This window comes from Scyliorhinus canicula, chromosome 6 (genome assembly GCF_902713615.1).
Source record: "Scyliorhinus canicula chromosome 6, sScyCan1.1, whole genome shotgun sequence".
In the NCBI taxonomy this organism is placed as follows: Eukaryota; Metazoa; Chordata; class Chondrichthyes; order Carcharhiniformes; family Scyliorhinidae; genus Scyliorhinus; species Scyliorhinus canicula.
This window is the reverse complement of record NC_052151.1, coordinates 19,910,223-19,916,394: the sequence shown is the minus strand read 5'-3', so window position 1 is coordinate 19,916,394 and position 6,172 is coordinate 19,910,223.

The following is a 6,172-nucleotide window of genomic DNA, read 5'->3' as shown; positions in this document are numbered from 1 at the left end:
TGTGGATGATCGTAGAGGAGGTCTTATTGCCTATCCTTACTGATTGTGGCCTGTGGGTTAGAAAGTTCAGGATCCAGTCGCAGAGGGAGGAGCCAAGGCCCAGGCCACGGAGTTTGGAGATGGGTTTTGTGGGAATAAAGCGTTAAAGGCTGAGCTGAAGTCAATGTGGTGATATAACCACTGTAGTTATGTGTACTTGCAGTAGGGGGATGTATGCCTGCACCTGTAATACAGGTTCCTCCGGTAAGCCCCTGCCGGCTAGCTCCGCCCACAGGGAGCTTGTGTATAAATATGCGTGCGAGTCACTCAGACCTTAGTCTACAGTTGCAGATGGAGGAATAGCATCGCACAGCAATAAAGCCTCTATTGTACTAGTCTCTCGTCTTTGAGTATAATTGTTAGCGCTACAATTTATTGCTGTGTGATTTTCCGTTCACCATGGACATCAGAATCAAGCCTGACCGTCTGCAGCTGGATCCGCAGTCGCCTCATGCCAGAAAATACTTTGTTCACTGGCTTACAGTCTTCGAGGCCTACATCTCTTCAGCGGACCCTCCCCCGACGGAGGCTCAGAAAAAGCAACTCCTGTACTCCAGACTTAGCTCAAGTGTCTTTCCGCTAATTCGAGATGCGACTGACTACACCACAGCAATGGAACTGCTCAACGAGAACGATGCACAGTCGGCGAACACCCTGTTTGCGAGGCATCAACTCTCTACTCACGTCCAGCAGCCGGGTGAGTCGATTGAGGACTTCTGGAGGGCCCTTATACCTCTGGTACGAGACTGCGACTGCCGGGCCCTCACAACCACAGAACACTCTGACTTACTCATGCGCGAAGCCTTTGTTACAGGCATTGCATCGGACCCCATCTGGCAACAACTGCTGGAAGGGGTCGCTCGCGGCCGCAAAGGCTCTGGCGCTTTCCATGACGGCCGCCTCCCGTAGTGCGCGATCTTACTCCGTTAGCTGCTCGGCCCACCCGTCCTACCCCTCGTGGACCCCGCAGACGGCCCCCGAGGCCCACCCGTGGTACCCCTCATGGACCCAGCAAATGGCCCCCCCCCCCCCCCCCAGCAGCCGCCCCCACGCACTATGCCTGTGCTGCCCGCCGCACTGCGCTCCCTGGGGGTCCCCACTGTTACTTCTGCGGTCAGCAGAAGCACCCTCGCTAACGCTGCCCGGCCCCGCACAGCGACCTGCAAAGCTTGTGGCAAGAAAGGCCACTTTGCAGCGGTGTGTCAGTCCCGGATGGTTGACGCTATCGCGCCCCCGGTCCCCTCGCATCAGCCGCTCGCTCAGTGGGCCCCGCCGTCCGCTTCCCCCGACCCCACGTGCGATCAGTGGGCGCCGTCATCTTTCGCCGCCCCCGCCATGTGCATTCCATGGGCGCCGCCATTTTGTCCAGACCCCACAATGTGCGCTCCATGGGCTCCGCCATTTTACCCACAGGTACTCCAGATGCCGCCATTTTGTCCTCCCCGGGACGGGGCCACAGGACACGGGTCGCTACCGCTCCTCGTCGGACTCATCTGACTCGACCGCCGATCGCCCGCTATGCGCCTCCGTTACGCTCAACCAGTCCCGTCCTCGCAACCTGGCACCCTCTTCCACATCGGTGCTGGTCAACGGCCACGTGACCGCGTGCCTCATCGACTCCGGGAGCACCGAGAGCTTCGTCCACCCGGACACGGTAAGGCGCTATTCCCTTGCGGTCCATCCCGCCGACCGGCAGATCTCCCTTGCCTCCGGTTCCCACTCTGTCCCGATCCGGGGTTTCTGCCTGGTTAAACTTACTGTACAGGGCGTGGAATTCGACTGTTTCCGTCTGTACATTCTCCCCAACCTCTGCACTTCACTCTTACTAGGCCTGGATTTCCAGTGCAATCTCCAGCGCCTCACCCTCAAATTCGGTGGACCCCTACCTCCCCTCACCGTTTGCGGCCTCGCGACCCTCAAGGTCGAGCCCCCCTCCCTCTTTGCCAATCTGACTGTGGATTGCAAGCCCGTCGTCACCAGGAGCAGACGGTACAGCACCCAGGACAAGGCCTTCATCAGGTCCGAAGTCCAGCGGCTGCTTCGGGAGGGTATCATCGAGGCCAGCAACAGCCCTTGGAGAGCCCAGGTGGTAGTGGTTAAGACCGGGGAGAAGCACAGGATGGTCATGGACTACAGCCAGACCATCAACCGGGACACGCAGCTCGACGCGTACCCCCTCCCCCGCATTTCTGATATGGTCAATCAGATTGCACAGTACCGGGTCTTCTCTCCTATTGACCTGAAATCCGCCTACCACCAGCTCCCTATCCGTAAATCGGACCGTCCCTACACTGCCTTCAAGGCAGACGGTCATCTGTACCAATTTAACATAGAACAGTACAGCACAGAACAGGCCCTTCGGCCCTCAATGTTGTGCCGAGCCATGATCACCCCACTCAAACCCACGTATCCACCCATAACCCAACAACCCACCCTCCCCCCCCCCAACCTTACTTTTATTAGGACACTACGGGCAATTTAGCATGGCCAATCCACCTAACCCGCACATCTTTGGACTGTGGGAGGAAACCGGAGCACCCGGAGGAAACCCACGCACACAGGGGGAGGACGTGCAGACTCCACACAGACAGTGACCCAGCCGGGAATCGAACCTGGGACCCTGGAGCTGTGAAGCATTTATGCTAACCACCATGCTACCCTGCTGCCCCTTCTTAGAGTTCCCTTCGGCGTCACGAATGGAGTCTCGGTATTTCAACGAGAAATGGACCGAATGGTTGACCAGTACGGATTGCAGGCCACCTTCCCGTACCTCGACAATGTCACCATCTGCGGTCATGACCAGCAGGACCATGATGCCAACCTTTCTAAATTCCTCCACACCGCATCTCTCCTTAATCTCACGTACAACAAGGAGAAGTGCGTGTTCCGCACAGACCGCTTAGCCATCCTCGGCTACGTAGTCCAAAACGGACTACTGGGGCCCGACCCCGACCGCATGCGCCCCCTCATGGAGCTCCCAGTCCCCCACTGCCCCAAGGCCCTCAAACGCTGCCTTGGGTTCTTTTCTTATTATGCCCAGTGGGTCCCGCAATACACGGACAAGGCCCGCCCACTTATCCAGTCCACACATTTTCCCCTCTCGGCCGAGGCACAACAGGCCTTCGCCCGCATTCGATCTGACATAGCCAGGGCGGGGATGCACGCAGTAGACAAGACACTGCCTTTCCAAGTAGAATGCGATGCTTCAAATGTCGCACTTGCCGCCACGCTGAATCAGGCAGGCAGACCCGTGGCATTCTTTTCACGCACCCTCCACGCCTCCGAAATTCGGCATTCCTCTGTTGAAAAGGAGGCCCAGGCAATCGTTGAAGTGGTGTGGCACTGGAGGCATTACCTGGCTGGCAGGAAATTCACTCTCCTCACTGACCAACAGTCGGTAGCCTTCATGTTCAACAACACGCAGCGGGGCAAGATCAAGAATGACAAAATCTTGCGGTGGAGAATCGAGCTCTCCACCTTTAACTACGAGATCTTGTATCGCCCCGGCAAGCTCAATGAGCCCCCAGAAGCCCTCTCCCGAGGTACATGTGCCAGCGCACAAGTGAACCAGTTCCGTGCCTTGCACGAGAGCCTTTGCCATCCGGGGGTCACTCGCTTGTACCATCTAACCAAAGCCCGCAATCTGCCCTTCTCCGTCGAGGAAGTACGGACAGTCACCAGAGACTGCCAGGTCTGTGCCGAGTGCAAGCCGCACTTCTACCGGCCAGATCGAGCGTGCCTGGTGAAAGTGCCCCACCCCTTTGAACACCCCAGCGTGGACTTCAAAGGGCCCCTCCCCTCCACCGCCCGCAACACCTACATCCTTAGTGTGGTCGATGAATTCTCTAGGTTCCCCTTCGCCATCCCATGCCCGGATGTGACGTCTGCCACCGTCATCAAGGCCCTGGATTCCATTTTTGTTCGGTTCGGTTTCCCCGACTACACCCACAGTGACAGGGGATCCTCATTCATGATCGATGAGCTGCGTCATTTCCTGCTCAGCAGAGGTATCGCCTCCAGCAGGACGACCAGCTACAACCCCCGGGGAAACGGGCAGGTAGAGAGGGAGAACGGGACGTATGGAGGGCCGTCCAGCTGGCCCTACGGTCCAGAAGCCTCCCAGCCGCTCGCTGGCAGCAGGTCCTCCCTGACGCGCTCCATTCCATTCGGTCGCTACTGTGCACCGCAACTAACAGTACACCCCATGAACGTGTTTTTGCCTTCCCTAGGAAGTCTACATCCGGGGTGTCGCTCCCGACGTGGCTTACAACTCCGGGCCCAGTCCTTCTCCGTAGGCATGTCCGGCACCACAAGGCGGAACCCCTGGTGGACAAAGTACGCCTTCTCCTCGCCAACCCTCAGTATGCCTACGTGGAGTTCCCCGACGGCCGCCAGGACACAGTCTCGCTCCGGGACCTGGCTCCCTCAGGTGCCGATCCCATGGACCTGTTGCAGCGGTAGATGAACTGCAGTGGATCAAGGCAAGAGTTGATTTGTGCCATGACTAACCTTTCGAGGCACTTCAAACCAGGGCAGCATGGTAGCGCAGTTAGCACTGGGGCTTCACAGCACCAGGGTCCCAGGTTCGATTCCTGGCTGGGACACTGTCCGTGCAGAGTCTGCACGTTCTCCCCGTGTCTGCGTGCTGTTAGGTAATTTGGACCTTCTGAATTTGCCCTCTGTTCACCTGACCAAGCGCCGAATGTGGTGACCAGGGGCTTTTCACAGTAACTTCATTGCAATGCAAGCCTACTTGTGACAATAAAGACTATTATTATATTGCACTACTGCTCAGGAGGAGATTCCAGCCTCTCATTTCTAAAATTGTCTTTGGTTATCTACTGATCTCTGTGAGGGGAAGTTGTCCTGGGACATATCGTGTCAGGAATGTCCCACCTTTAGCGGGCAGCACGGTGGCACAGTAGTTTGCACTGCTGCCTCGTGGCGCCGAGGTCCCGGGTTCGATCCCTGCTTTGGGTCACTGACCGTGTGGAGTTTGCACATTGTCCCCGTGTTTGTGTGGGTTTCACCCCCACAACCCAAAGCCGTGCCACACTGAATTGCCCCTCAATTGGAAAAAATGCATTTGGTACTCTAAATTTATAAAAAATAAAAGAATGTCCCACCTTTACTCTGCAGTCTGTGCTGACTTCTCTGATCTCAACCTGCTGGCAGCTGGGTCAACAACAGGTAGTTTATTCCTGGTCTGGGAAAGGGAAAATTAAAACAGCAACGTTCCTGCTCCTGGTGGAATCCACCATCCTCTGCTCCAAAAACACCATGGACGGAATTCTCCGCAAGGCCCGACGCCGTCGTGAAACCCGGAGAGGTTCACGACAGCGTCAGAGGCCGCTCCTTGCCCCCAATTCTCCCCCCCCCCCCCCACTTCCGGGGGGCTAGGAGGGCCGTGCCGTGAATCTCGGCTGCGGGGGCCTTGTCGCTGGCATCAAGGCCCGGCATGGCGAGAATGGCGCGGCCGGCGCGCCTAATGACGTCAGCCGCGCCTGCGCAGGTTGGCCGGCTCCAACCCGCGCATGCGCGGCTGATTCACGACGGCTGATGGCTCAAACCCGCGCATGCGCATTTGCCGTCTTCCCCTCCGCTGCCACGCAAGACGTGGCGGCTTGATGTTGTGCGGCGGCGGAGGGGAACGTGTGTGTCCCGTTGAGACGCCGGCCCGACGATCGGTGGGCACCGATCGTGGGCCAGTCCCCTCCCGAGCACGGTCGTGGTGCTCACTCCTCTCTCCGCCCCCCACAGCCACAAAACAGCTGCTGGCGCCATGTTCATGCCGGCAGCGACCAGGTGTGGTTGCCGCCGGTGTAAACCGGTCGGGAACGGCCGGCCGCTCGGCCCGTCCGGGTCAGAGAATCGCGGGTCGCCAGAGCGGCCCTCCGCGATTCTCCCACCCGGTGTGGGAGCGGAGGATCGCGCCCCATGTGTGGAGGTTAAATGAGGACAGGATTGGGATCAGCTGTGCCGGTATCTCAGCAACAAAGAACATTACAGCCCACCAAGCCTGCCCCGAATCAGATTCCTTATTTACACCTACTACTTATTGCCCAAACAATCTGTATCCCTCCATTCCCCACCTGTTCATGTGTCTATGAAGATACATCTTAAACATTGCCAT